Source organism: Rattus norvegicus, chromosome 4 (assembly GCF_021556685.1).
Source record: "Rattus norvegicus strain SHRSP/BbbUtx chromosome 4, alternate assembly SHRSP_T2T, whole genome shotgun sequence".
NCBI lineage: Eukaryota > Metazoa > Chordata > Mammalia > Rodentia > Muridae > Rattus > Rattus norvegicus.
Window position 1 is genome coordinate 156,902,931 of NC_141537.1, and position 17,568 is coordinate 156,920,498.

Sequence of the window (17,568 nt, forward strand, 5' to 3'; positions counted from 1 at the left end):
TGTTAGGAAGTTTCAGTCCTGGGATCTGATGAAGATGAGACTGAGTGTGTAAGAAAGAATTCTTTAGGGGTTGGGGATTTAGCTCAGCGGTAGAGCGCTTGCCTAGGAAGCGCAAGGCCCTGGGTTCGGTCCCCAGCTCCGAAAAAAAAAAAAAAGAAAAAAAAAAGAAAGAATTCTTTAGAAGAGAGAAATGGTTGGTAATGTCATCAAGGAAGAAATCCCTAAGTTGTATCAACCTCACTCGCCATCCTGATCAGATCTCTCTTCTGCATCTGACTCACCACTTACATAAGACAGTCATGACAATCCATGTCTACCTTCTGTGTTTAAACTATGATTTATGTATGGCATATAATAATTGAAAATACTATGTCCAAAACTAAAACAATCAAGAATATGGTATCATCTAAAGAAGTGTTGATGATAACTGAAGGAAATGGGAATGTTAACTACCTAAGGCAAACACTGTAACCAGACTGATTGTGTATGTTAATAACCCAAGGCAAACACTGTAACCAGACTGACTGTATTTTCAACTGTGTCTACATGTACTATTACTCTTGAAATATTTTATTTGATGTTTAGAAAGTTTGAAATGATTTATTATCCTTTAATTATACTTTTATCTTTTTACACATGAATTAATCTTATAGTTGCAACCTCATACAGAGTGGTTAGTTGAAATTTTAGAAGAGATCAGTCTTCAGTAGTTAAAGTTTCATCGATTTAATTTGCAACTAATAGCTTCATTTGTCTTCCTGTTTTGATGAATCATATTCTAGTTTGGGGAAATAAATGAATTACAGAATTATAGATTAAAAATATAGTATCACTTTAAAATTTAAAGCTAAAGTATTTTTTCCAAAAGGCCAGATCTGTTAAAAATTGGGATTCCATGGATATTTTTTAATTTAGTACTTCATATTTGAGCACTGCATCTACATCATACTCATTCTTCCCTATTCCCCTTCCAATTCCTCCTGTGTCTTTCTAACTCCATCCCCTATTCATAGCTTTTTCTTCTTCAATTATTATTGTTACACTCATATGCATACCATACTGAGTCCATTGAACTTTGCTAGTATGGGTTGGACAACCTATAAGAACTGAGAAAACAGACCCCCCACCTCTCTCTCTCTCTCTCTGGAGCCATTTATAGCCTCTGGCTCTTCTTTTGAGTGTTGGACCTCATGGAATTTCCTGACTTCTCAATGGAGACTCTAAGAGGCAGAAGAGCATTGGCAGATGTGCTTCTTACTCAAGAAATCACAGATGCCAACGCAGACTACTATACCTAGCAAAACTTCCAGCCACCATAGACAAGAATACCTGATAAAGTCAAATTTAAACAATATCTATCTACAAATGTAGCTTTACTGGTACTGGAATGAGAACTCTAATTTAAGGAGTTTAACTACACCTGTGAAAACACAGGAAATAAATGATCTCACACCAACAAAACCAAAAAAGGGAAGTAAACACACACACTCACAAACATCACCACCACCATCACCACCATCAGCACCAAAATAACAGAAACCAACAACCATTGGTCATACCTCTCAATATTAATGGTCTTGATTTACAAATAAAAAGACACAGACTAACAGGGTGCATGCAAAAACAGGATCCATTTGTCTACAGAATCGCAGAAACACACTTCAACATCAAAGATAGATATTACCTCAGAGTAAAGAGTTGGAAAAAGGTACTTCAAGAAAATAGACCTAAAAAAAAAAGAAAAAAAAAAAAAGAAAATAGACCTAAGACATAACCTGGTCTGGCCATTTAAATATCTAACAAAATAGACTACAAACTAAAACTAGTCAGAACAGATGATGAAGGATACTATGTGCTCATCAAAAGAAAAATCCACCAAGATAACATTTCAATTCTTAATGACTATGCCCCAAACACAAGGACATCCAAGTTTGTAAAGGAAATACTACTATAGCTTAAATCACACTGACCTTCAAACACTGTGGTGATTTCAATAGGAATGGTCTCATAGACTCATAGGTTTGAATATCTGGCTCACAGGGAGTGGCACTAATAGTAGTTGTGACTTTGTTGGAGGAACTGTGTCACTGTGAGAGCATGCTTTAAAGTCTTATATGCCCATGTTACACACAGTGTGAAGCACAGTCTGCTTCTGCTGCCTGTAGAGCAAGTTGTAAAACTCTCAGCTCCTTCTCTAGCACCATGTTTGCCCGCATGCTACCAGGTTTCCCCACTATGACAATGATGAACTAAACCTCTGAAACTGCAAGCCAGCCCCAATTCAGTGTTTTCCTTCTAAGAGTTGCCATAGTCACGGTGTCTTGTGTACCCTTTTCTCCCTGGGGGGGCTGTTCACCATCTTGAGGGCAGAGGCAGAGAGCAGGGTTCAGACGGCTGGGAGTATAGACAACATGACCTCTGGAGACTGCCACAACAAGACCAGTCTACTTTATTGTTTCAGGGATACAGTATAAAGGGTTTTTTTTAGGGGTACAGGTGGAAAGTGCTAATTGGTCATGGCATCAAGCAAGCAGGAAGGGCTGATTGGTTTTAATAAAGTTTTAATTATGTGGGCAGGAAGCCAGAGTGGGATGTGTGTGCTGAGCTATGCAACCTGGCAGAGAGGTGACTTTTCAGACAAGGCTAGACAAGGCCAGGAACCTATGTCCAGGGACACTTTCCAGAGAAAGACAGGCAGAGATAGGGAAGCCCACTGAATAGAATATTGGCCATTGACAAGCTAACTGCCTTTTGGAGAAACAAAAAAATCTTTCACGTTTGAATAAATTGATCTGTTGCTCTGTTGGATTAACTTCTTCATTTTTCACCGTTGAGATTGGTCCATCTCACCGCACTCCTGGTTTATCCATATTTAAAGGGATACCGAAAGGGGTACACTGGGTAATCAGTCCCTCTGTACCTCTTCCTGGCTGGCTGAGTTTCCTTCTGACCCAGGAATAGATCACATTGCTGTAGATTCCGTATAAGCCGATCCACACGCCAGCGTGTTTCTTCTCATCTCTGTTGGGATGGAGGAACAAGTCATCTTCATAACTGGACCAGGTATTCATGGAATTCTAAATGGAAAGGAGTAAGGTTGCAATTAGCAGGATTTGCAGACAAACAACAATTAGATATTGGAAGAGTGACAGGAGAAAGGGACCACATGTTGCCAAGTAAATACATATCTAGAAACAAAAAGAACCAAAATGAAGAGTCTTCCAATGCTCTGAAAACTAACAAAGAAACAATGAAATGCTCTGCCAATTGCCTGAAAATAAAGCAAGAATCCTCCAAACATTTAGTTCAGAATTAACCAATGGACCATTTGCCAGAGCAAAAGGAGGTCCTGGGCTTCAGAAAGAACTGGGCTGACCTGATGGGGTTCAGTGGAAGGGTACAAGGACGCATGTGGGTTTCCAGTGAACAGGTCTTAAATTCTTCCTCTGGAATTATTCCTAAGTGTTCAGCATTTTTATCTGGATACTGGTTTCACCTACAAATAAAGATATTCGCAGTATCTTACCTTACCTCCCACTGCACGCGACAGGTCAAATTGAGAGTGGTGTTTAAGTTTTGACATGCTTATTGATTGTCTGCTTGATTTATTAATTATTAAAAGATCTCAAAGACCTCAGCCTAAAACCGGATATACTAAATCTGATAGAAGATGAAGTGGGGAATAACATTGAACTCATTGGTACAGGAGACAACTTCCTGAACAGAATATTAATAGCTCAGGGATTAAGGTCAACAATTAATAAATGGGATCTAATGAAATTGAAAAGCTTCTGTAAGGCAAAAGACACTGTCAATAGATTAAAAAAAAAACCTGGCAGCTTACAGAATGAAAAAGATCTTCACAAGCCCAACATCTGACAGAGGGCTGATAGTCAAAATATACTGAGAGACCAGATAGACCAACTCCATCTTGGGTTCAGGCTCCATATTAGAGAACCTGACCTAAGGGTGAACTCTAGTTAACCAACAAGCCAGCACCTAGCACTAGTTTTCAGGTCACTCCCTAAGAACCAATCAGGAGACAAGCAAAAGCTAAGTTCATGGTTTGGCTCCCAGCACCAGCCAATCAAATTAAGGAGCAAAAAATCCCATAATAGCCTCCCCCAATCAGATGTGTTTGCTTGCTTCTACAAATGCTTGCTTGAAACTGGGCTCAGGGCTTCACACTCCCGTCTTGCCATGTCAGTATCATCGGTGAGCCCAAGCTCCAGCTTGAATAAAGACCCTAATGTGATTGCATTGGAACCAGTTCTTTGGTGGTCTTTTGGGGTTTGGGGAACGCTTCCTGAATGGGCACAACAATATAAAGAACTCAAGAAATTAGACATCAACAAACCAAATAGCCCAATTCAAAAAAAATGGAGTACAGAGCTAAATAGAATTCTCAACAGAGGGATCTCTAATAGCCCAGAAGGAGGAAATGTTCAGCATCCTTAGTCTCAGGGAAATGCAAATTGAAATGACTCTGAGATTTCATTTTATACTGGTCAGAATGACTAAGAGCAAAATCTCAGGTGATGGTATTTGTTGAGGATCATGTGGAGCAATTGGGATAGATCTACCTCAAGACCCAGTTATACCACTCCTAGATGTATACCCAAAAGGTGCTCCGACACATCACAAGGGCCCTTGTCCAACTCTACCCATAGCGGCTTTATTCATATTAGCCAGAAACTGGAAACCACCTATATTTCCCTCAACTGAAGAATGGATAAAGAACATACAGTACATTTACACAGTGGAATATTCCCAGTTATTAAAACCAAGGGCATCATGAAATTGCAAGCAAATGGGTGGAACTAGAAAATATCCTGAGTGAGGTAATCCAGACCCAAAAAGACAAACATGGTACATGCTCGTTTGTAAGTGAACATAAAGTGCAGGATATTCTACAATCCGCAGACCCAAAGAAGCTAAATACCAATGAGAACCCAAGGGAGGATGCTTGAATCTCACTGAGAAAGATAAGGGGGGAATAAAATAGATATGGGGGAGGGATGGAGGGAGGGAAGGAACTGGATAGGGAACAGGAGGGATCAAGTGTGGGGAGATAAAGGGAGAGAAAACTGGAATTGGTGGGACAGGGTCATCTGTGGAATGAGCTAGAAACCTAGGACAATGGAAACTCCCAGGAATCTATGAGGGTGACCTTAGCTAAGTTTCCTAGCAATGGGGAGTATGGGGCTGGAAACAATCACTTCCTGGAACCAGACAAGACTTCCAATGGAGGGAGAGGGACACCAACCCAGCCACAAAAACATAGACTCACAATTTTATCTGCCTATAAGACGTGCGGAGATAAAGAGGGAACAGAAATTGAGGGAATGACCAACCAATGACTGGCTTAATTTGAGTCCCATGCCATGAAAGAGAGCCCACCCCTGACAGTATTAATGATACTCTGACATATTTTCAGAGAAGAGGCTAGCATAATGGTCACCTGAGAGGCTTCACTCACCAGCAGATGGAAACATGCAGAGATCCACAGCCAAACATTACGTGGAGCTTGGAGAATCTTGTGAAAGAGGAGGAAGGATTGAAGGAGCCAGAGAGGTCAAAGACACCACAAGAAAACCTATAGAATCAACTAACCTGGGCCCATAGGACTTCACAGAGACTGAACCACCAACCAGAGAGAATGCGTGGGATAGAACTAGGCCCCCTACACATATATAACAGATACACAGTTTGGTCTTCCTGTGAAATCCCTACCAACAGGAGCAGAAGCTGTCTCTGACTATGTTGCTTGTCTTTGGATTCCTTTTCCCCTAACTGGGCTGCCTTGCCTAGCCTCAATAGAAGGAGGTACACCTAGTCCTACTGTAACATGATATGCTAAGGCAGGTGGATACCCATGGGAGCTCTCTCCTTCTATGAGGAGAAAGGAAAGGGGCATGGGAAGAGGGAATTTGAGAAGGAGGAACTGGGAGGAGAGGAGGGAGGGGAAGCTCCTATCTGGATGTAAAGTAAATAAATAAATTAATGAGTAAGAAATCAATCAAACAAAAAACCCAAACCTATCACTGAAAAAAAAAAAAGAAAAAATAGTATTGAACTCTCTTGTTTCAGGTTTGGATTTGGGCTGTGTGTCTAATTCTAACACTTGGGAGGCAGAGGCAGACTCATCTCTGTGAGTTTGAGGCCAGCCTGGGCTATGGAGTTGTTGGCACGCCCTGCTATGTCCACCATGCCCAGAGAAGCTTTCCAAGCCTGGCACAAAATGGAGAATTCCATTTTTGGTGGAGCTTCCCCTTCCCCAGTGACCTTATCTGGGAGATATCTCTAAGCACAGATGCCTGACCTTCTCTGGAGGATGACCCAGCACCGTGCTGCATGATTCAGCACACAAGTCCTCGCTCAGCTAGCTCTTCCTGACATGATAATTAGGTACTGTGTTGTGACCAGTCAACCCTCTCCCCCATACCCCCAAGAGCCCTAATACACCCTACCTTTGGAGTGTTAAAGTAGAGCCGTCTCACTGAGGCGGTCTCCAGAAGTCCTCGCATCATCTCACAGTCTGATTCTGCTACACTCACCCTTGTGAGTCAGTGGCCAATGACCCCCCAAGGAGAAGGGAGGCCCACACATAGCGAGTGAGTTCCAAGATAACCAGGACCTTTTAGAGAGACCCTGTCTCAAGAAATGAAACAAAAGAAAGCCATTTGTGTATTGAACTATTCTTGAAATTCTATCTGCTCTCTTTATATATGTTGAAGTTCTGTATTAGGAACATGCATATTTAGAAGTATGTGCTTTTTTGGCATCAACATCCATTTATTATTATGAAACGACCTTATTTGTTCCTGATAATTTTTTTCTCTGAAATTTATTTTGATTGGCATTTAAAGTTTGAGATGGGGGTCTCATACATTGTCCAAGTTGGGTTTGTATTCGTGGGCTCACCCAAAAGCAATGACTTCACTTGGGTGCCACTGGCCTAAGGAAGACGTCTTAGTCTAAGGTGTGATAGTTTGAATGAGATGTCCCTTCAAATAAGAGGACGTTGAGATCCCCAACAAAAATCAGTTATAAATGTTTAAAGGTTTCAGAGAAGATGAACTCAGAGATGAGTTTAAAAGGACAAAAATAATCTGAGTGGATTCCAAGGGAACACAAACAAATATCTGAATGAAATGAGTCAGTTAAGGATTTGAGAAAATGTGGTAAGCATGTCGGCGTCCAGCTGTGCTTCCACATCCTCCATTTCCTCCCGCTTGGGGTATCCAGAGGCCACTGCACACCGGGCTGGCAGGGTCAAGTAGAGTTCATCTGGAATGAGTGGAGCTCTACAGGATCCCAGTCCGCCTGGGAATGAGTGCTGGGGTGGAGAGTAGCTGGGGTAGGGGGTGAAGTAGCTGGAGGTAGGAGGACACCTCTCCAAGGACCTTAGTGTTACAGTTCTTTTAGACGAAGGCCTCTCCAAAGGTCTTCAAAGTGCTTCAGTGAAACAGCACTCTTACATGATCTTAGCTTGTGCACATACCTTTATTCAGGGGTGTGCTTGTATGCACACGCTTTATTTGGGGTGAGCCAAGGGTATGTATGGACCTTGGAGAGTGGAAAGAAGTTTTCGTGGTAAATGAAAAGCATTGGCTAGAGTTTAAAGTTCTGGGAATGCCTCATTTGTATGTAGAGGCATTCCAGGGACCCCAGGTACTTGCTGGTGGGTTCTTACGGGGGGGGGGGGGTGTTGAATTTGTAGGTCTGCCAAGGACTACTAGACCTTTCCCAAGTAGAGGGTGTAGGGGATGTCGGGATCCCCAAACAAGGTCAGAGAAGGGAAAGCCTTGCTGATAAAGGGACTCCTCCACTTTTTTTGAGGAGCTCAGAGAAGCTACTTGGTCGTGGTGGACAATGAGCTTAATTTGCAGGGTTTCCGCGCAAGAGCAGAATTTAATGAAGAAACAAAAACATGGAAGAAAAACAATCTGAAATGATGACGAAAATAAAAATGTCATAAGCCAAATAAAAGACTCATGAAGAAATGTCTTATGGAATATGACAGAATATGTCCCCAAATCTATGAATTACAGACATAGATGAGGGAAAATTCCCCACTGAAGACATAGGAAATACAATAAAATCATGGAGAAAGCTCCCCAAATCTCAAAAGAGTCATGTTCAAGCACAGGAGGCATACCAGAACACCAAATACTGCTAGAAAAGAAACTCCCCATTGTGGGACCATGAAAGGTAGCCTTTTGTTCCTGGCTGAGTTAAGGCTCAAAACCCTGGTGACTTGATAGGCTCTTTGCCTGTTACTGGGCACCAAGCCCTTGTCACTAGCCACAGCTCCCCATAGATTTGTGGCCTTCAGTCACATAAGGGCAGTGCTCCAAACCCCTCCACTAATAGAGGACGTGACCTGTGCTCATTTCATTTTAATGAGGTACCTAAAAGCCTGAAGGACTTAGCCAATAAACTCTCCTTCCCAGACACTCCACCCTGCAAAGATATTTAACCTCAGGCCTGCCCTGAGAAGTGGGGTACGGTTTTACTCATCCAATTTCTGCCATGAAAACAAGTGCCTTAAAAACATGGACTGTCTCTTTTCACCAGGATCCACCATGGGGAGCCATGGAGAAGGCCTTCACCTATAGAGCTGCCATCTAATCTCCTGTAGAAGACCTTCTGTGGTCCCAGCCACAGCTGCCACCAAGCCAAGACCAAGCCTCAAGCTAAGAAGCCAAGAACACTCCCCGAAGAACCAGCCAGAGCTCTCCCTCACTTTTCCCTCTCAGTCCTGGGGCTAAATCCAGTCTGCAGCCCCCCCACCCCATTCTCAGCTCTTTCGTGGCATCCAGTGGCACCAGGTTGTTTGAAGGTCTGAGAACCAGATGGTTCAGTCCTCCTTGCAGGCCTGGGGACTTCTGAGCCAGCTCTGGCTGTCCTGCACCTCAGATTGTGCCTCCCCACCCCTGGAGCAGTGTCCAGGGCTTTCCCTAGTACACCTGCCTGGCAATGGCATGAGGTAAGCACAGTCACTTCCCGCATCCTGCCTCCCCAAGCTGCGGAGCCCCGTGGTGGAGCAGACATGGGACCCTATAACCTTATACCCCATATCATACTATAGTCAAGTTATTAAGAACACAGAAGGTGCCTTGGAAGCTGCAGAGAAAAGGACTGAGTTACACACAAAGGCATGTCCATCAGATAATTGTTGATATTCCAGTGGGAAATTGAAGGGGGGCATGGACTTGGAAATACATGTTTATAAGCCAATACAATGCTTCATAGACATGCCCAAAGGCTAATCTGATGGACGTAATTCCCCAGATGACATCCCTATTTCCCAAGTAACCCTTCATTATGCCAAGCAGAAAAGGACTAACCATCATGTGGTTATGCTAATTCTTTAGATATTTTTAATAATTACTAACTTTTATGCAATTAAACATGGACCATCTGCTCATGTCAGGACTGGATTATTTAGAAAACAGAACTGTCTTCTTTGTGTTTCTTACTTCCTTTAAACGTTGATGTCTTTTCTCAAGCGCTGTCTTGAGTGCCACTTAACACTTCTGGCGGGAATGCATGCATAGTGTTTCTAAAGAAGTCAGAAGCTTAGGCTGGTAAGATGGACGGTTCAGGGGTTAAAGGTTCTTGCCACCAAGCCTGGTGACCTGAGTTTGATCTCTGGGACCCGTAAGGTAGAAGCAAGACAAGAACTGATTACCTTAAGCTGTTCTCTGGTCTCCACACACACACAACAAACAAACAAACTGTAGAGCTAAGTAAGTTCCTGGCGGGTGGTTTGACCATCCCTAACATTTCACACACTATCAGTCCTAACTTCCATTCCAGTCACCAGAGAGTACTGAACTACAAACACTAAGGCAGAGGTGGGAATAGATGTGGCAGAACTCAGAGCAATAATTGGTGAGAAGGAGAGTGATTCTAAGCCACCTGAGTACAGCACACAGACATTATGGCCCAGGGGGAAACTCAGCTTGAACAAATAGGTATCCTGGACAGGAACTGCAGGAAGTGGCAGAATGGAGAAGAGTTTGGGGGTGAGCACCGCGCATACTGCACACCCTCTGGGCCGCTGCTTGGGTGTCTAGGGCTTTGCCAGAACCCGGAATCTAAAGTCTTGTCTAACACAGTGACGCATTCGCAGGCTACGCATGTCTGCTTTCCAGGTTACTTGAAATAGTGCTTAGTGCAGTGTAAGTGGTGTTCATTATACCATATTCCTTAGGTGATAATGACAAGGTAAATGGACGCTACATGCCCAATACGGGTGATTCTATTAAAAATTTCAACCGACATTTGGGCAGACCTCTGGATAGAAGGCTGACTACATCAACCCTTCTCTACAGAGTAAAGAAAGTTACTTTATAAGAGAGGCGGGCAAGGAGAATTCCCATTGGACAGCAGGAGTCAACGCAACACAACATGGAGTGGGAAATCAAGTCCTTGTCAGCCACGCCCTCTGCTCTCCTCACGTGGTCTCTTCTACTTATAGGAAGCAGTCGGCAGTGGAGCAGCCCTTGCTGCCTGTGTTAAGGCCCTTCTGGGATTCCTTCCCCAGCCACCCTAGGTACCAGCCCTGCTGTCTGGATCAACACCCAATCAAAAGCCCGACCTTGATTCCTTGCTCAGTGAAGAGTTTGTTTGTTTGCTCGCTTGCTTAGATCAATGAGCTCTTTGGGGGGGGGGAGTGCATTAATGGGGTATTTTAAATTGCCTGGTGATGTCCTTGGACCCGAATATAAAAGTCCTCTTGTTTTATTTAAGTTTATATAAGAAGTTAAGAGGACTTACTATTTTTCAGTTTGAATATGATAAGCATCTGGTTGTTGACCATTAATTAAATTTCTGCCCAGCAGTGGCCGGCTCAGGGACCGCTCTGTCCTCCTCTCTTCACCCTGGTTGGACTCCGCCACCTCATTTGCTTTCACAGCATCTCAGTGTTCCCAAAGCCTATCCTGCCTGGAGTCAGCCTGGGACACCTCCGAGGAGGGAGCCCAAGGGCGCCGTATCTAAACCACAGTCATCTGGCTTGTGCCTTCACCCTGGTGGGGTATCAAAATAGGAACAGAGAAATACTGAATACATTAGATGAGGGAGCGCAAGCACCAAGAGCAAACGACACAGGTGGCCCTGTTTTACGAAAAGCGTGTACCTCTGCCAGAAGTAGGAGGCTCCGTCTGGAATTCTTTAATCAGGCCATGTAGTGCAACATCAGATCACCTCATAATATGTTCTCTAGGGAAGCATGTGCTATACAGAGCACAGGCAACAGAACTACATATACGTTGTGGGCTTTTATTCTTATTGGCTAAACCCCATTACACAGATTTATATATTTTCATATAACCGCCTGTATACATGAATGAAAGGTACCAAAATGTACATAGGAAGGGATGTGAAACAACATTTTCAATATATTTTTTTCTAAAGTCTTGCAAGGGATGCTGGAGACCTAGCTCAGTTGGTAAACTGCCTGCCCAGGATACAGGAAGCTCTGGGTTGGATTCCCATCAACCCATAAGGTCACCTCCTGCCACATACTGAGGTCAGAATCACTAAGGTACGTGAGGATATCTCAAAGATTAAATATTTCTGGTAAGATCCTCACAAAACGGGGTTGGGGATTTAGCTCAGTGGTAGAGCGCTTGCTTAGCAAGCGCAAGGCCCTGGGTTTGGTCCTCAGCTCTGAAAAAAAGAAAAGAAAAAAAAAAGATCCTCACAAAACTTCTAAGTCAACAGTTTGGTTCAAAACACATCCAAACGTACACTCTGATTTGCAGGAAGTAACACACACACACACACACACACACACACACACACACACACCACCACCACCACCACCACCACCACCACCCCTATCAACAACAACAACAGCAACAACAACAACAAGAAGAAGCAGAGAGCTGTCTTCATTCTTCTTCTTACTCCAATTAGTCCAACTAAAAGGACATTTGGGAGATTGATAAAAGTGTTTTATACGCCCTCCAACAACATTCTCTACTCTAGTATGACTGGGCTAAGTTAAACTGCTTCAGTGCAGAAGTACAAGTTAGTGAGCTTTAGGGCACTGTGGAAAAAAAGGACTCTGCTTCCTTTCTCACCTCTGTTATTTTAAACTCCCTATGATACACATTCATTTACTATTTACCAGTTTCAGTCTGGTCTCTCTTTCATGTTCTTTTACTCTTAAGATAACTCAGTCATTTTATTGGGAAGGGACTTCAGAAACCCAGGGCACCCGTGGCTCTTTGGGTCCAACGTCAGGCTCATCTGCTTTCCCTCAACAACCTACCTTTAGCATTGTTCATTGTGAACATCAGAATTTCCATGGCGGTTTCTCCTCTGTCTTGTATTCTCCAGGGTGACACAGCCATGGGAAAACTCAAAAATGGAGTAATTATAAGGAAAAGAGGAGAATTAAATTCTATAAGGTGTATTTAAAGATATTTGAGGCTGATGGAGATTTGAAATAAAAAGATAGTTTTTACTAAATCTTGTTAGTGTGCATCTGTGGGGAATTGAGCACAAGATCACTCCTCTCCGATGCTGCCTGGGCTCATTGGGCAATCCAAAGCAAGTTTCTCGTCATCAGTCCTTCTGGCGTTTGAAGCCAGATAATTACTGTCTTCATTGTTCTGTGATGTTTGTTCCAATCTGGCCTCTGCCCACTGTGTGCCTGGCATGGCCTATTCCCAGTTGGGACAAGGCAAAGCTGCCCCCTTGTGGCACGTTCTGGACTGCAGACTAGGTCTTCATAGTTCCACAGTTCTTACAGGAGCTAAGACAATGTGTGATTCAAAGGTCCGCAAACAAGCAGAGCACAAAGAGTGATGGGGAACTCCCACTTGAAGTTCTCCAAGAGTGCTGCCTCTCCATTCTTTTCTGTCTTCCTTGGGAGCACGTCCCTCAGGTCCCTTTCAAATAGATTTTATTTTCTGTAGCCCTTGAAATTCATTCTCTCAGTCTCTCTCTCTCTCTCTCTCTCTCTCTCTCTCTCTCTCTCTCTCTCTCTCTCTCTCTCCCTTCCTCCCTCCATTCTCCCCCCTCTCGTTGCTGTTCACAATTCTGATACAATCCTATGGAGAGTATAAATAATTGTATCGAACATTATGAGAGTCTAAGGCTTCTATACTTAACATCTTTTCTTTTGGTGTTTGGGAGAAACATAGTAAGACTTTTGTTTTTCAAAAAGATTGAGTAATGGGTGAAAACAAGCTGGGTGAATGGGGGAAGAAACTTGTAGCATCAGAAGTTGTTTTAGACCATTTTCCCCTTTGATAGGTCCTAGGCCTCCCCCATCAACGATGATCCCTGTAACTGTTTTATTTCATATTTTTTGAACTGTTCTTTGAAACTTCCAACTTTTGTCTTATGCTGCTGGAGATCAGTGGGCCCACATAAGGAGGGATCTCGTACCTGGCTCTGAGAATTTGGCTTAATAACCTATGTCCTCTAGAGGCAGAATTATCTGTCCAGGCAGATAGCACCCTTCTAACCCTGCTCACAAACTTGATTTTAATTGGCTTATAGAACAACAGGCTTCCACACAAGTTTTCCATACACTCTCGTTTTGGGTTAACCCTCCCTTTATCTTACAATTCCCCCTCTTCCAGCCTCCTTTAAATTTTTCTATGCTCATTTCCCCACTCTCTACCTTCATATTTCTCACATTCTACCACATCCCTTTCTTTAAAGCATTTCCTCCCTCTGAACGCCCATTTTCTATTTCCTTACATTTACAGGTACTTTATTAAACAAACAGCTCTCAAGATTCCAAGCCTGGAACCACGGAAGAAGAAATATTTGCCATTTGTCTTTCTGGGCCTAGGTTACCTCACCCCCCTACCCCCATATAGTTTTTGAGTTCTATTCACCTATCGTTAAATCTCACTATTTCATTTTTCTGTATAGGATTCTGTTGTGTATATGTACCACAATTCACTATCCACTAGTTTAGTGATGGGCAGGTAAGTTGCTTCCGTTTTCTAGCAATTACAACCAGAGAGGCAATGGACTTGGATGAACAGCAATTCCTGTGGGAGGAGATAAGTTCCCCACATACTCAGGAGTGGTGTCTCTGGGTCACATTGTTGTTCTACCCTCAGCTTATTTTTTCTTTTTCTTTTTTCCCCCCCAGAGCTGAGGACCAAACCCAGGGCCTTGCGCTTACTAGGCAAGCACTCTACCACTGAGCAAAATCCCCAACCCCTATTTTGTTATTTTGTCTTTTTTTTTTTTACCTTCTCCTTATTAAGTGACATCCACACTGAGTTCCATGTAGGTTGCATCGGTTTGCAGGTCTACTAATAGTGAACACAGTGTTCTTCACCCCCATATTCTAACCGGTATTTGCTATCATTTGATTTCCTTTTTGAAAAAGATTTATTATGTATACAGTGTTCTGCCTGCATGTATGTTTAGCACCATATTGGCTATGGGTTTGTCATATATAGCTTTCATTACAGTAAGGTGTACTCCATCTTTATCGTCATGGATCCCCACCCCTAAAGGCTTTTTCTGCTTCTATTGAAATGCTCATGTAATTTCTGTCATTAAGTCCATTTGATCCTGCAAAAGATCTTTTCAGTATATTCTTGTATTCAATTTGCAAGTATTTTGCTGAGAATTTTTGCATCAATGTTCTTTGGGGATATTTGGTGTGTGGTTTTGTTTTATTGTGCCTTTTTGTCATTTTTGATATTAGAGTAATACTGGATTTGTAGGAAGAATTTGGGAGCATTCCTTCAATTTTGTTGTTGTTGTTGTTGTTGTTGAAAATTCCTTAAGGAAGGAGTGTAATTCTGCTGTGATCTACCTGGATCTGAGCATTTGGGGGTGGGGGGACTTGGGGCTGCTTGTATTCTTATGTTAATTCGTGTCCCCCCAAGACTGTTTGCACAAGAACCTTTGCACTCACACAGCTTCTGGGAACCTGCCCCCAGTTGGTTCTGATAGGTAAATAAAGGTGCTGGAATCCAATGGCTGGGAAGGGCAGAAAGAGGCAGGACTTCTAGGGACAGAGAGGAAGGAGAAGGAGGAGATTCACCGTGCTGAGAGAGAGATGGAGGAGAAGAGATACCACACCTGAGAAGGTGTGGGACAGATAGCATAGCCACCATGTAGAAGCCGGGGGAGGGCAACCAAGATGGATTTAGTAAGTAATAACTCAGGATTATCAGAGGGAGGTGGATTAGCCACACAGAGGTTAGGAAGTGGCCCAACCATTGAGCTGGTTCTAGGCATATCAGTATATAAAGGCTGTGTGTATGCGTGTCTTTCATTTGGGAGTCCAGAACATTGGGGTGGGTAGCAAGGAACGAGCGGACATGGATTTATTTAAATAAATACTACTACAGAAACTTTTCTTTAAATTACTGTTTCAACCCTTTTGCTTGTCATAGTCTTGCGTTAGTTGCTGGTCTCACCTTGGTTTAAGATTAGTAGGTCAGATGTATAAAAAAAATTCATCCACTTCTTTAAGTTTTCTAGCTTTCTGGAATACAGGATTTAAGGTTTGTTCTTACGATTTTTCTGAGTTTCTTTGACATCTGTTGTGATGTCTCCCTGCTTGATTCTAATTTTTATGACAATTCTCACCACCCTATCCCTCTTTAGTTAGTATGACTAATGGTTTGTGAGTCTTGTTTGGCTTTTCAAAGAGCTAACTCTTTGTTTTATTAATTCTTTGTAATCTTCGTTTTCTTTTCAGAGACTTCTGCCTATCTTTTGTTCTCACCTGATATTTTTAGGTTTTAGGTTTGGTTTGCTCTTCTGTTTCCCAACTCTTCCAGCCCATCACTAAGTTATTCATTTGAGTTTGTTCTGTTTTTGATGTAGACAGTTCCTGCTGTTAACATCTTAGAACAGCTTTCCTTGTATCCCAGAGATCTTGGTATTTTTCTAGTTCACTCTCTGTTGTGATAAATTTGTGACCCATGACTGAGCAATTGGGGTGCAAAGCGTTTATTTGGTTTACATTTCCAGGTCACAGTCCAACACTGAGGGAAGTCGGGGCAGAACTTAAACAGAAACCATGGCGGATCACTGCTTGCTGGCTCACTCTCTTGCTTGCTCCCTGGCTCATGCTAAGTTAACTTTCTTGTACAAACCAGGTTCGCCTGCCTAGAGATGGTACTGCCCGAGTGGAGTAAACCTTCTTACATTAGCCATTGGAGTAAACCTTCCTACATCAGCCACTGATCAAGACAGACCCACAGACATGTCTTCAGGTCAGTCTGATCTTGGCAGTTCCTCTGTTGAGGTTCCTTGTTCTTCAGTAACCTACATTTGAAACCTCAAAGCCCCACCCCCGTGACACACTTACTCCAACAAGGTCACACTTACTCCAACAGAGCCACGCACCCTAAGAGTACCACTTCTTGTGAGCCTATGGTGGCCATTTTCACTGAAACCACCAGAGTGTTGTAATGTCTTCGGGTGACTAGAATAGAGAAGTGACCCCACTCCATCTCTTGTGATTAGTTTTTGTTTGAAGTCTTTTTTCATCAATTAGAATAACAACCCTTGCTATCTACTGCTCCTGTTGGCTTGGAATATGTTTTTCCATCCTTTCATTCCTTTAAACTAAGGTGTTTTCTGTAGACAACGAACAGATGGATCATGTTTCTTAGTCCAATCAGCTACTCTGTCTATTGATTACAGAACCGAGGCCATTAATAATCGGTTATTGTTGAAAGTTGTGTACTAACTGCTATCGTTTTATTGATTTTTTGGTGTTTGTTTTCTTAGCCCTACTACACATTACCTTCGTGCTTTTGTCAGTTTTTCCTGTAGTAAGCATATCCTTCTCTTCAGTCTGAACTATTTCTCCAGTGTTTTTTGTGGGGCTGGCTTGAGGGTCATAACTTATTTTAGAATTTTTTTATTCCTCAATTGTGTTTTGTCAGGTACAATAGTCTGGAGTGGCATTCTTGCTCTTTCAGAACTTGATGTACATTGCTCCGGGCATCTTCGGCTTTTAAAGCATCCTTTGGGAAGTCAGCCACTATTCTGATGGGCTTGTCTTCTTGGGCCATCTCATTGTAGCTGTGGAGTTAATCTTTTAACAGAAACATGGCTTAGGGAACTCATTTTTTACTCTTTCATGTTGGATATTCTGTGTGCCTCTTCTTCCCTAGATTTTGGAAGTTTTCTTCTGTGCTTGTATTGAAAATATTTCCTTTTCCTTACTTGTGTTCTATGGCTTGATTTGTGTATGGATCTTCTTAAGAGTTCTGTGGATCCTGTCTATTCTCTGTGTGCAGATTTTAAAATATAATTCACACATTTATTTAAATGATCTAATTCTTCTACCTTGTCTTCAAGCCCTCAGACTCTTGTCTTATTTGAAGAGTCTTGGCGATGATGTGAGATTGCTTGGATGAAGCTGAAAAAAAAGTCCCCTAGAGTGGCTCCCAGCTGGGTCTGGGCAGAGAAATGAAGAAGAGGAAGAAGAAAGGGACCTGGCCAATGTCCTAAAGAAAATCACCATGGGAATCTGGCGACCAGCTGCGCCTGGGCCTGGAGTGCAGCGCTGGTTCAGACATGGGTCAGACCTAGCAAGAGAGTGCA